Source organism: Peromyscus maniculatus, chromosome 5 (genome assembly GCF_049852395.1).
Source record: "Peromyscus maniculatus bairdii isolate BWxNUB_F1_BW_parent chromosome 5, HU_Pman_BW_mat_3.1, whole genome shotgun sequence".
NCBI classification, from domain to species: Eukaryota; Metazoa; Chordata; class Mammalia; order Rodentia; family Cricetidae; genus Peromyscus; species Peromyscus maniculatus.
The window spans coordinates 43074936-43088962 of record NC_134856.1 but is presented as its reverse complement, the minus strand read 5'-3'; the positions used below and the strand labels follow the sequence as shown (position 1 = coordinate 43088962).

Genomic DNA, 14027 nt, shown 5'->3' with positions numbered 1-14027 from the left:
GCCAGATCGGCAGATCCCTCCCACTCCCTGTTCCTCCCTAACCCCACACCAGCAAGTCTTTTCCTCTCCCCGCGGGCCGCTGCTCCAGCGCGCAGGCGGGCGCGCGGGCAGGCTTGCAGGCGGGTGCGGGAGAAGGGAACGCGCAGGCGGGGCCGCTGGGAAGCTAGGGCGCCGGGACGCCCCCTGCCCAGTCCCCGCAGGCCGTCAGCAGCGGCGGCGGCGGCGGTGGCGGTGGTGGCGGGGATCCGAGGCGGCGCTGGGAGGGGCTCCCCTCGCTTCCCGCTCTCCCCGGCTGTCCGCGCAGGCGGAGGAGTCCGCCCCGCCGGGCCGCGGTTTTCCGCACAGCGCCTCGTCTCGGACGGCGCCTAACAGCCAACTTAGAACTGGTGCGGACCAGGGGAATCTGATCGCGAAGGCCCGCGGCGGCGCGGGCGGGGCCAGGGGCGGGGCCGGCGACCAGCCGCCGCGGAGCGCGGCAGCGAACGGCAGCGACCGTGTCCGCACGGCCACCTGAGCGCCAGCCGCGAGCTGCGTCCAGCCCGCCTCGCTTGCTTGCTCGCTCGCTCGCGGCCCGGGGCGGCGCGGACATGGACGCCAAGCAGAGCGGCCCCGCCGCCAACGGCCGCACCCGCGCCTACTCGGGCTCGGACCTGCCCTCCGGCGGCGGCCCCCGGCGCGGCCGGCTGGGACCCGGGCGGCAGGGAGCCTGCGGCGGCGGCGGCGGCGGCGGCGGCGGTCTCGGTCCCGACAGCGCCCCGCAGCCGCTCGCTTGGAGGGGCGGTGGGTAGCGCGGCGGGCGGCCGAGCGGCGCAGTCGGCAGTGGCGGCGTAGGCGGACACGGGATGTGGCGGGGGCACGCAGGCGGAGCCGGGGATGGGGTCGGCGAGGGACCGCCCCCTGGCCGGCGACCCGCGCTGAACACACTTCCACCTTAACAGCGCCGCGCGACCGGGACGGCTAAAAGGGCCCGGTATGGGAAAGATGGCTCGGGGGCGGCGTCACCCGTGGGCGCCGAGTCACCCTGCCCCGAGTGTTACAGCCCCCCCCCCCCGACAGCGCCAGAGGGACCGGCGGCTCCTGCAGCGGCCCCCAAACAGCGGAGGATAAAGTTCCTGCTTCCTCCCCAATTGCCGGTCGCCTACGAGGAAGGCGGGACAAACCAGCGAAGGTAGGGAGCACCTACGTCTCTATCGCCAGTTGCTCTTAGCGGGTCTCCAAGGGGCTCTAGACCCCCTACCGATTCGGCTCAGGTTACCAGAAAGAGACGCCGACAGCGTTTTTAAAAAGACTTAGAGAGACACGGAGGGAAAAAAAAAAAAAAAAGTCCTGGCCACTGTAATGTCTCAGGGACAGGTCAGAGAGGGAGTTAGGAAGTTAGGACGGGAGATCAAAAAAGAACACTGTTTGACAAAGACAAAGTGCTTACTGTAAACAGAGAGGACATTGGGCTCATGACTGATCAAAAAAAAGCCTCAAGGGTCTCGGAGACCTAAGCCAAGGGTCCTCAATCTGGAAGATTGGGAAGGTCACGGCCAGGAGCGCCCCCCCCCCAGCCCAGGCTAACTCTCAAGATGGGGGGGCAGCCAATGACCTTCCTAGTGGACACCGGGGCTCAACATTCAGTCCTGACCCATACCGGAGGCTCTCTCAGTGACCGCACAGCTTTGGTCCAGGGGGCCACAGGTAACAGGAGGTATCGAAGGACCACCGAGAAAAAGGTTCAGCTGGCATCTGGACAGGACCCAAAGGGACCCCCCTACAAGTCCTAGCCCTTTAAACTGTTCGTGGACGAGAACTCAGGCTTTACAAAAAAAAATGTTGGTACAGAGACTGGGGCCATGAAAGCCCGGTAGCTGCAGGATGGCCCCCTGTCTGCGTGGGGAAGCCGCCATTGCTGTTTTGCTCAAGGATGCAGGGAAACTAACTTTAAGACAACCATTAACTGTGTTATCCTCCCATGCGTTGAAAGCTCTGGTCCAGCAGCCCCCAGATCGAGTGGTGTTCAGACCAGTTGTCTCCCTCAACCCCGCAACCCTGCTGCCTGGTACACGGATGGGAGCAGCTTCCTCCAAGAAGGAGAACGGAGGGCCGGAGCAGCCGTCACCACCGAATCGGAGATAGTTTGGACCTCACCACTGCCACCTGGAACATCGGCCCAAAAGACAGAGCTGATCGCGCTGACCCAGGCCCTCCGGATGATGAAAGCCCGGAGGACCAGGAACTAACAAAGAAAATGGGGGCAAAATGGAGCCCCGAGCGACAAGCTTACATCATAGATGGACAGAGGCCTTGCCTACCAAGAAAAAGACCGCTAACGTGGTAACCAAAAAACTCCTAGATGACATCTTTCCCAGGTATGAAATACCCCAGATATTGGGGTCAGACAATGGGCCCGCCTTCGTCTCCCAGGTAAGTCAGGAGGTGGCCAGGCTACTGGGGATTGATTGGAAACTTCATTGTGCATACAGCCCCCAGAGCTCAGGACAGGTAAAACGTACAAATAAAACCATTAAAGAGACTTTAACCAAATTAACGCTTGCAACTGGCACTAGAGATTGGGTGCTCCTACTCCCCCTTGCCCTTTACTGAGCCCGGAACACTCCTGGGCCTCATGGCCTAACCCCGTTTAAGATCATATATGGGGCTCCCCCACCAATTGTAAATATCCTTTACTCTGATATCTCCTCTTTTGCCACTAGCCCTCCAACTGATGCAAAAGACGATGTAAAAACCCCTGCCTGCCGGGAGCAACTGAACCGCCCGGTGGTGCCTCACCCATTCAAGATTGGGGACTCTGTCTGGGTCCGACGCCATCAATCTAGGAACCTAGAGCCGAGGTTGACGGGACAGCGGCTTGGGTCCACACGTCGCATGTAAAGGCTGCCAAGGAACCCGACGAAGCTGAGGGCACCGAGACATCTAGTTCAATGCTCTCCAAACCCACTAAAGATAAGACTCACCCGGGGGTCCCCTTGATCCCCCTAATAGTCCTCCTGACATAAGGAGGGACATCACCAGAGAGCCTGTTTCCCTGACGCTGACCCTGTTACTGGGAAAAATTACCATGGACGGAATAGCTGCTGGGGTAGATACAGGACTGCAGCCCTTATAGAGACCGGCCAATTCAGACAGCTCCAAGGAGCCATGCTCAACAAAAATAATTTAAAAGATAGTTCCAAAGGTCACCATGGTTTACGACCCTTGTCTCCACCATTATGGGCCCCCTAATCATCCTCCTGCTCATTTTATTGTTTGGGTCATACATCCTCAACAGATTGGTGCAATTCATCAAGGATAAGGTTTCTGTTGCCCAGGCTTTGATCCTAACCAAACAATATCAGAGGCTCAGACAGTCAGAGATAGAGCTAACCCCTTATTCTCCATCCTAAAATGAAAGATTTCATTTGGTACAAAAGAAAATGGGGGAATGAAAGACCCCCGCTCCATTATGAGGACATGGGGCTTTGGGCCAATAAAATGCGCCCCCCCCCCTATAACTTAGCCTAAGAAACGCCATTCTAATGAAATCAGAAAAACAGGAGTTCACAGCCATAGCCAGCCACCCGGCCTTGACAGAGATAGCTATGGCCAGCCATTCAGCCTTGAGAGAGATAACTGTGGTCGGCGGCCTTGGGAAAAAGACAGTTGAGTCGAATCAGGATATTTTATGGCTGGCCCCCTGGCCTTGAGGAATAAACAGCTGGCCTGGACAAGGCCAAATCAGCCACACACATATGACCCCAAGTTCACCCTGGCCTTCTTTGAAACAACCAATAGGGACCCTGTAACTATGCTTCTCGCTTCTGTAACCGCGCCTCTGCCCCTGGGATCCCATAAAAAGTCCCCCTTGCCCTAGGAAGGCGCGCAAGTCCTCCAAGAGACTTCGCCCCAGGTACCTGGTCTAAATAAACCCTCTTGCTTTTGCATCTGATCTGTGGTTTCGGTGTGTTCCTTGGGTTTGGGGTCTCTCCCGGAGGAAGATCTCAGCCGGGGGTCTTTCAATATTAAATAAATAGTACAGGGGTTGAGCATTCCTAATTCCAAACTCTGAGATCTGAAACACTCCAGTGTCTAACTTTTCCTGAGCCTTTGACCTGATACCACAAGCAGAAATTTCCACACCATGAACTTGGTTGCATGTACAAGATTACTGAAAACATTTAGTGCGATTGCTTTCAAGCTGTCTGTAGAGGACCCCATCCCCTAGATTTCTCATCAGGTATATGCTAAGCTGAGACAGTCTTGATCCTGAACATCCTGGATGCAGGATGCTTAGCCCTTATAGAGATGATTCCTAGAGTGTTTAACACAGCTTGAAGCTCACAGTAATGACTCAAATGATGGACCTACCTGCTAGTGCCAATACTTGATATCATGTCAGGCCAACCAATGTGCTAAGCACCAGGAGGTATATCAAAATGTCCCACGTTGCTGTAAAGCAGGGCAAACAAGACAAATTCATACCTATAGAGTAAAACAGATTTTTGCCAAGAATGACAAAGGTGATCACATTCATTGACTTTTTTATTTATCCAACATATTTTACTTGATAATACCTACTGCATGTAGGTATTAACAGAAGAAAAAAGGACCCAAAAGAGGGAGAAAAGTAACAGCAGGAGGTAAAATGAGGCATGGCATGGAAAATCATGCCAGGCTTTGCAAGCTAATGTGATTAGTGTATGCAGACGTCTCTTATGGGGAGATGGGATTACAAGTAGAATAAAAGGTTGGACATAGGAAAAGAATTAAGGCACACATTCGTTTATGCATTCACTCAACAAACGTTAGATTTTTCTGTGGAATTTGCTTCAAAGGGATCCCTACTTTCAAAGAAGCTGTATTTTTGCGTTTAACTACTTACACTCTGTGAGAAATAAGCACTTGTTTTTCAAAATTAGTAAACACAGTCAAGCAAAACTCACAAAATAAAATCACCCATGACTCCCCTGTCCAAAGAGAGCCACTTCCCTGATGATGTGAGACAAAACAGCTGGAGTGAACCCCTGGGCCAGCAAGCACTTGACTGTTTGTGAGAGCCCTGTTCTATAAGATCCGGTACAGAGAGCTGAGAAAAGGTTTACACAGGGTAGAGGTAAAATTGACACATGAGCATCAGAAAGATTAAAGGAGGCCAAGGAGCCAGCTTTGCATTCATCTTGGGATGTAGACTAAGAGGAGGGGCAAAAACTGAAGATAAATAATCTTTTATTTTAAAATTTATAAGAATACTGCCGCCAGGCAGTGGTGGCGCACACCTTTAATCCCAGCACTCGGGAGGCAGAGCCAGGCGGATCTCTGTGAGTTTGAGGCCAGCCTGGGCTATCAAGTGAGTTCCAGGAGAGGCGCAAAGCTACACAGAGAAACCCTGTCTCAAAAACCAAAAAATAAAAAATAATAAATAAATAAATAAATAAATAAATAAATAAATAAATAAATAAGCCAGGCGGTGGTGGCGCACGCCTGTAATCCCAACACTCAGGAGGCAGAAGCAGGTGGATCTCTGTGAATTCGAGGCCAGCCTGGTCTACAGAGCTAGTCCAGGACAGGCTCCAAAGCTACAGAGAAAGCCTGTCTCGAAACCCTCCCCCCCCCAAAAAAAAAATACTGCCATAGAACCCAATGACACAACACCTACCAGTTCAGTCTTGCTTGCCTGGCCCTCTCCCTGGCTTTGCCTGGGCTGATCATTCCCTGTAGCTCTGATCTCACCCATTTTTCTGCCCATCTCTGGGTCCTGCACCAGTAGGCTTTCAGTTTCTCTCATCCAACTCTAAGAAACCAGGAGGCCAAGGAAGACCTCCGCTAACTTCCAGCAGTGGCTGCCCCGATTCTGGCCATAGCTCCTGCCAAGCCTCTCTCCGGCAGCTCTGGAGTTTACCAAACTCCCCCTCCCCAGGTCCTGCCCACTACAGACTCTGGGACTGCCTCCTCTTCTCTTCGTGCTGCCCACATTACTGTTAACTGTCCCTCCTAAATTCCATGAGAGTCCACTTCGGCATCCTATGAGAACCTTGGCAATGAAAACCGCCATCAGCGCCCTGGGTCTACGGGACTAGCTGCTGTTATTGTTGTTTTTAAGAGACACTTGCTAACTCCAAGGCTCACTAAGGATGCTCTCACATGGGATGGGTAACAGAAAGGCTGAGGTAGCAGTGACTGTAATGGGATCTAATAGATGGAGGGAATCACCTCAATTCTCAGGAAGAGCTCTTATAATTCTATTAAAGGATTGTAAAGATTTGCTGACTAAAATAAGTGTAACACATCCTATCCCACATAAGCCTGTTCATCCTGCAGGGAGTGCAGAATAAGTATTATTTTCACAGAAAAAGCCCATCCTACGGGGGAATGTAATAAGAAGTGGAACTGCACTAAGAAGGAACATTAGTGCAATCAACACATAGACAGTGGAGGAAAAAGGCATTATCAATGGGAACATCAGCCACAGCTTTTAAAACATTAGTGGGGGTATGTTCCATTTTGTCCCCAGTTATCCTTGTATAATTTTATATAAAACCCCTATTCCCTAAAAATTTCTTTTTAAGAGCATGGGAATAGAGGAATCTCTTCTGACACAGAAGGAGTTTTCTCACTGACTTTTTAGTGCTAAATGGACCCAGAGATTATATTCCACATTATTAGTTAAGTTCAATTGAAATGATTAATCAATCTTCTCTTCCCCTGTTATTTTAGCACACCTATAATTTCCATTATCAGAACCATTTAAAGAATATTTGATTATGTTGAAGTCTGTTATTACGTTGGGATTAGTCAGATTAGTCCATCCTAAGTATCCTCCATCCATGTGGCTAAAGACTATTTGTTCCCCTTCTTTTGTCCAAACTATGGGCCCTGGTAGATACAAGCAATCTTTTGTATTACAAGACAATATCAGGGCATTTTCTATGACAAGAATGTCTTTTATTTCCCCCCATTGAGATGCATTTAGGTTCTGTTAGCCATGAGACAATCATGATGCAGATTCCAACAGCAAGGACATGATGTTTAAAGTTATGTTAGACAGTCAAACCTTAGAAAATTTACTTCTTTTTTCCCCGCTTTGGTTTTTTTGAGACAGAGTTTCTCTGTGTAGTTTTGGTACCTGTCCTGGATCTCTCTGTGTAGACCAGGCTGGCCTCGAACTCACAGAGATCTGCCTGGCTCTGCCTCCCAAGTGCTGGGATTAAAGGTGTGTGCCACTGCTGCCCAGTGAAAATTTACTTCTTAATGGTTCCTTTTCAGTCATTTTCCACCTCTGGGAGTTGGGCTCCTCTTCTAAGAGTTCCTCTGGTGCCTTCTTGAGGTGCAAGTAATGAACCCAGACAGGAATACCAGCAACCTTCAGAACAGTATGCATCTGAAGAACCATGAAATAAGGTCCTTTCCATTTAGGTTCAAGCCAGTCACCAGTTTTGAAATGTGGGTCTAATACAGCTTCTCCTGGCAGGAATGGGTGGTCTGGTGGGCAGTACCCAATTGGTTGAGCAGCCTGGACCTGAGGGAAAATCTTATCCAAGGTTAATTGCAATTCTTTTAAGGATTCAGAAATTGGAGTGCGACAATCTGATAATAGTCCAGCATATACCTGAGGGATCATGGGAGGTAGTCGCCCATAGACTATTTCATTTGAGATGAACTTTTCTTGGTAGGGTGTGCAGCAGACCCTGAGAAGGGCTTAAGGCAAGAGGTCGAACCAGTTACCACCAGTCTCAAGAGTATATTTAGTTAAAATCTACTTTAAAGTTCTAATCATCCTCTCTATCTTTTCTGAGCCCTAAGGGTGATACATATTCCAGTTTCTAATTTGTTAAGAGCCTTAGCAATTGAGACAACTTGACTGTGAAGGCTAGACCATTGTTGGAACCCAGAGATATGGTGAAGCCAAATCTGGGAATAATTTCATTATTAATTTCTTAGCTACCACTTGGGCCATTTCCACTAGAGAGAACAAGGCCTCTACCCAGCCCGTGACAGTATCAACAAAGACCAGCAGATATTTGTAGCCATACAGTACTGGCTTGAATTCAGTGAAGTCCAATTCCCAAAATTCACCAGGTACAGTACCTGACTCCACTGTCCTGAGGGAAGCATTTACCTGGGCATAGGTAAGGCAGCGATCTGAAGTGAAGTTTTTCTCAGTGTCCAGGTAGCCAGGCATGAGAGGAGATGAGTTCTGAGATCTAGATGGTAAGTGCCTGGAGTGATAAAGCCCATTTGGGCTCAGTACCTTAGGCATGCAGATTCTTCTGTCAACCAAGATCCACCATCTCTTGGGGTTCTCTTGAATACCCAAGTAAGAATATGACTTGATTTCTTCTGGATCGTACCCAGGATCCTCTTCAATGAGGCAGAGTGGGCGCCCAGGGATAGCAGGAAAGTTCCAGGATGGTCTGGGGTTTGGGTTCCCTGAGAGCAGCCTTTTTGACAACTTGCTCTGCATGATTGTGCCTTGAGTTTGGGGTTTTTTTTGTCTCTTTGGTGTCCTGGCCAGTGTATTACGGCCAGTTCAACTGGCAGCGAGATGGACTCTAGCAACTGGACAATTTCATGTTTATTTTTAATAGTCTTTCCCTCTGAGATGAGTAAGCCCCTCTGTTTATATATCTGTCCATGAACATGAGCCATGGCAAAAGTATATCGGCTGTCTGTGCAGATGTTCACCTTTTTTCTTCAGCCCATCTTAAAGCCTGTGTCAGAGCAATTATTTCTTCTCTCTGGAAAGATGTGCCCCTGAGCAAAGCTTGTACCCAAATGATCTCCTTCTGGCCCGTGACCACCAATGCCCCAGCATACCTGCTTCCTTCTTGAATGAAGCTGCTATCATCTGTGTAGAGATCCATATCTCTGGTGGTGAGGAACATCTGTCAGGTCTGGTCCCATGCTTTGGATGATGTTCAGCATCTCCAGGCAGTCATGGATGGGTTCCTCAGGGTTGCCATCCAGCAGCAGAGTGATGGGATTAATGGCCAAGGATTTATCAAAGGTCAGCCTGTCCTTATCAAAAAGAAAGGCTTGGTACTGAGTCAGACGGGCATTTGACACCCATCATAGGTGGCATCCCACAGCAGGGCATCCACAGCATGTGGAGCTGTTACAGTTAAAGTCTGTCCCAATGTGAGCTTATCAGCTTCTTCTACAAGAATTGCAGTGGCCGTGGTGCCTCTTAAACAAAGGGCCATCCAAAGGCTCCAGGATCCAGTCTCTTTGAGATGGAAGATACCAGCCTTTTCCAGGGACCCAGAATCTGAGCTTAGTGATGCTCTTTTCTCATGAACGTAAAGATGAAAGGGCTTGGAGATATGGAGAGTTGACGAGGAGGCCTGTATCGTAAAGGCCTGTTCCTGTTCTTCAGTCCATTCCAAAGGGGTGTTGCCCCCGACCATAGCAAAGTACAAAGGTTTAGCAATTTCAGCGAACCCAGGTATCCGAAGATCACAATATCCAACAGCTCCCAGAAACTCTCAAACTTGTCTCTTGGTTGTTGGGGTTGGGATTTGCAGTATGGCTACTATGTGGGTCTGGAATAACAGTCTTTTCCATTCTCTCAGTTCATATCTCAAGTAAATAACCTGGAGAGAGCAAATGTGGGCTTTCTTTTTAAAAACTCTGTAGCCTAACTGGGCTGGAGTTTTCCAAGTCCTCGGGTGGCTCTCAAACAGTCCTCCTTATCTTTAGCAGTCAACAGTAAATCAACCGCGTTTTAAAACAAGGTTACCTCAGGGTACCTGCTGAAGAAGAGACTTCAATCCTGGGTGAGTGCTTCCTCAAAGATGGTAGGAGAGGTTTTGAACCCTTGAGGCAGTCTGGTCCAAGTTAGTTGTCCCGATATTTCCAGTTAAGGGTCAGCCCATTCAAATGGGAAAATGAAATGGACCGACTGAATTTTGACAGAGGGATGGAGAAGAATGCATCTTTTAACTCAAATAGGGTATAAACTTTATGCTCTAGTGGCAATAAACCAAGAAAAATGTGGGGATTTGGAACCGTTGGGTGAATGGATTCCGTTCACCTCCCTCAAGTCTTTTGTTTGTTTGTTTTGGTTTTGAAGACAAGGTTTCTCTATGTAGCCTTGGCTGTTCTGGCATTCCTTTTGTAGACCAGGCTGGCCTAGAACTCAGAGATCCTCCTGCCTCTGCCTCCTGGGTGCTGGGATTAAAACAGTGCGCCACCACGGCCCCAACTCTTGTCCTGGTCTATAGTCTCCAGTTCCAGGCTTTTGGACATCAACAAAGGGGTATTCCAGACTGACTGGCAAGGAATAAGTATTCCTGCTTCAAGGAGGTACCTAATGTGACCCTTAATCCCCCCTCTAGTTTCCAAACTGGTGGGGTACTGCTTAACTTAAATGGGCCCTTCCCCAGATGTCAGCTGCTCTATAAGAGGTGGCACCTGTCTTGCCAAGCCAGGAGGATTGTTCTCTGCGAACTGTAGCAATTTCCTGGATCAACAACTTTTTTCATCATTCCCCTTCCATGGAATGGGTTGGTGTGGTGGTTTGAAAGAAAACGGCCCCCCATAGGGAGTGGCACTATTGGGAGATGTGGCTTTGTTGGAGTAGGTGTGGCCTTGTCTGAGGAAATGTGTCGCTGTGGGAGTGGGCTTTGAGGTCCCCTTTGCTCAGGCTCTGCTCGATATGACACACAGTTGCTTGTGTTGCCTGAAGATCAAGCTGTAGACCTCTCAGCTCCTTCCCCAGCACCATGTCTGCCCGCATGCCGCCCTTGCCACCCACCATGATGATAATGGACTAAACCTCCAAACTGTAAGCCAGCCTCAGTTAAATGTCTTTGTAGACGAATTTCTAAAACAGTCTTATTAAATAAGAAACACAGAGCCAAATACAGGGGGAATAGCCGAAGAGATCAGAGAAATAGCGAAGAGCCACTGACTAGCCTTAACTTACCACCACGCCATAGCTTCCCAAGAGAGCTTCTTCTTGTCTAACCTGTGCTTTTATTGCCTTCCTGTTCTGCCTTCTCATTGGCTCTAAGCCCAGCCACATCACTTCCTCATCACTGCCTGTCTATACAGACCTCCAGGTCTCTATGGTTGGAACTGGAATTGAAGTCTCATGTCACCACGCTTGGCTGTGTCCTTGACCACACAGAGACTCTGCCTGCCATGTGATTGGATTAAGGGCATGTGCTACCACTGCCTGACTTCTGTTTATGGCTTTGCTATAACCTCTGATCTCCAGGCAAACTTTATTTATTAACATACAATAAAATATCACATTTCAGCACAAATAAAATATCACCACATGCTTTCCTTTATAAGAGTTGCTGTGGTCATGGTGTCTCTTCATAGCAATAGGAACCCTAACTAAGACAGTTGGATTTTGGAGGAGCAGATATTTCTCACTTTTTGGGCAGGCTATAGTTAAAGCCTTAGCGGGAGCTCCCAACTGCAACCTAGAAGAGTCTCCTGAGAATGATAATGTTGCCTGGAACTTGTTCAAGAGGTTCTGTCCCATTAAAGGGTAGGGGCACTCAGGAATGACAATAAAAGAACAAGTCATGGTTCCTTGTCCTAGGTTAACAGTCCAGTCAATGGTCCATTCATATTCTTTGATATCTTGTTTCCCCCTGTACTTCCATTGTTTAGTTGGTAAGGGGTCCTAGAAGTTCCCATAAGACTGAATGGGTGGCCCCTTGTCAACAAGAAAACTTATAGGTTGGTGAACCAAGCTCATAGTAACTCATGAACTTTAGACCAACAGCTGTGGAACCTGCATGGGACCGGACTAGATCCTCTGCATACGGGAGAGAGTTGTGTGGCTTGGTCTGTTTAAGGGGCCCCTGGCAGTAGGATCAGGATCTATCCCTTGTGTATGAGCTGGATTTCTGGAGCCCATTACTATGGGATCGGACACCTTACTCACCCTTGATGCAGCGGAGAGGGGCTTGGTTCTGCCTCAACTGAATGCACCAGGCTTTGCTGTCCCCCCATGGGAGGACTTACTCGTTTGGAGGAGGGGATGGTAGGTTGATTGTAGGGGGAAAGGTGGAGAAGAGAGCAGGAGGAGGGATGAGAGGGGAATGGATCTGTGGTTGGTATGTAAAAAATTTACAGGTTGGCCTCCTATGGTGAGGGTAACTGTCTTGGTTAGGGTTTCTATTACTGCAATGAAACACCATGACCAAAAAGCAAGTTGGGGAGGAAAGGGTTTATTCAACTTACACCTCTACATAACTGTTCATCACTAAAGGAAGTCAGGACAGGAAATCAAGCAGGGCAGGAACTTAAAGGCAGAGGCCACATAGGAGTGCTGCTTACTGGCTTGCTTCCCATGACTTGCTCAGCCTGCTTTCTTATAGAACTCAGGACCACCAGTGCTGGGATGGTACCACCCACCATGGGCTGGGCCCTCCCATATCATCACTAATTAAGAAAATGACTTACAGCTAGATCTTATGGAGGAATTTTCCAATTGAGGTTTCCTCCTTTCAGATAACTCTAGTTTGTGTGTCAAGTTGGCATGAGACCAGCCAGCACAGTTACCATAGTCACCTGGGGCCTAGTTTGAAGGAGCCCCACCATCCACTAATCCTCCACAGCTAGGACTGGCTTGGGCTTGTTAGAGGGGCCACCTGCTTCTGTTGTGGCCATTCATTTTTCCCAGTGACCCATTTCTTTGCAGTAGGAGCACTGGTCCTTTTGTAAAGGTCTCCTCTTTTCATCATGCAGTGTACGGGCAGAGTTGAAGTGGCTGGGGCTTGTAGTATAGCCATGGTGGCATTCTCCATCTTCTTTACCAAAGGATCTTCTTTTCTGTCTGTTGTCAAACACCTTCTGGGCTATCTCCAGGTTAATTGCCTTGAGATCTGCCAGGTCCTCTGGGTCTATAGAGAAGTGTATAACCAATAGGCATCCAGGAGGCGCTCCAGGAAAGCTGAAGAAGGTTCATCTGGGCCCTGTTTCACGTCTGTTCCCTTAGACAGGTCAGCTGGCTTTCAGGCTGCCCATTTCATCCCCTCTAGAAGAAACTGGTGGTACCTGAAGGACTTCCTATCTCTTCTGTGTTATGGTGTCACTGGGGTCCCCTTCTTGGCAGAGCATGGTCAGTTAATTATTTCTTCTTTCTGGTCATCAGCTGCTGAAACTATTCCAGGGAGTGTTTCCGCTGCTTTTGTGAGAATCCACACCCTTTCTTTGGTAGTGAAGAGGAAACAGAGAATCTGCGGACAGTCGTCCCACATGGGGAAATGATTGAAAAAGGTAGAATTAGAGGAATTAAGGAATCGGGTTTAGTGCTGAAAGGGGGTTCTGGTTCTTCCAGTTGTAGAGATCTGCAGTGGAGAAAGGGACAAGTGATTGTCAGGAAATGGCCATGGGGAGTGAGGACTGCAGGAGGTGCCACCCCAGAACCAGGACTGGAGGAGGAGTTGGGAGGCCATATGAGAACCCTTGGCGGATATAAGAAGGGGGAAAGACAGGGTAGGTAAGAGCTGGGGGGAGAAGGTATGGGGAGATAAGGAAGAGCTAGGGAGAGAAGACAGGGGAGGAAGGGAAGAGCTAGGTGGTGGGGTAGGGGTAGATGGGAACAGGGGGACAGAGTGAGGCCATGGGGGGTAGGGTAAATGGGAACAGGGGACAGAGTGAGGCCATGGGAGGTAGGGTAAATGGGAACAGGGGACAGAGTGAGGCCGTGGGGGTAGGGTGGATGGGAACAGGGGACAGAGTGAGGCCATGGTGGTGGGGTAGGGTAGATGGGAACAGGGGACAGAGTGAGGCCGTGGTGGTGGGGTAGGGTAGATGGGAACAGGGGACAGAGTGAGGCCGTGGGGGTAGGGTAGAGTAGATGGGAGCAGGGGACAGAGTGAGGCCGTGGGTAGGTAGGGTAGATGGGAACAGGGGGACAGAGTGAGGCCGTGGGGGGGGTAGGGTAGATGGGAGCAGGGGGACAGAGTGAGGCCGTGGAGGGGTAGGGTAGATGGGAACAGGGGACAGAGTGAGTCCGTGGTGGTGGGGTAGAGTAGATGGGAACAGGGGACAGAGTGAGGCCGTGGGTAGGTAGGGTAGAT

General features: G+C 49.8%; 1 long non-coding RNA gene across 2 annotated transcripts; it reads left to right on the top strand.

Annotated features, from left to right (window-relative positions):
• Positions 1-774: 774 nt before the first annotated feature.
• On the top strand, positions 775-3931 carry LOC143273317 (uncharacterized). Of its 2 annotated transcripts, XR_013051304.1 has the most exons (3): positions 1042-1168; positions 1970-2409; positions 2700-3931. It is a non-coding gene; the product is annotated as an uncharacterized LOC143273317 (long non-coding RNA). The 2 variants fall into 2 exon arrangements; XR_013051303.1 differs by lacking the exon at positions 2700-3931 and having other exon boundaries at positions 775-1168; positions 1970-2506.
• The last annotated feature ends 10096 nt before the right edge of the window (positions 3932-14027 follow it).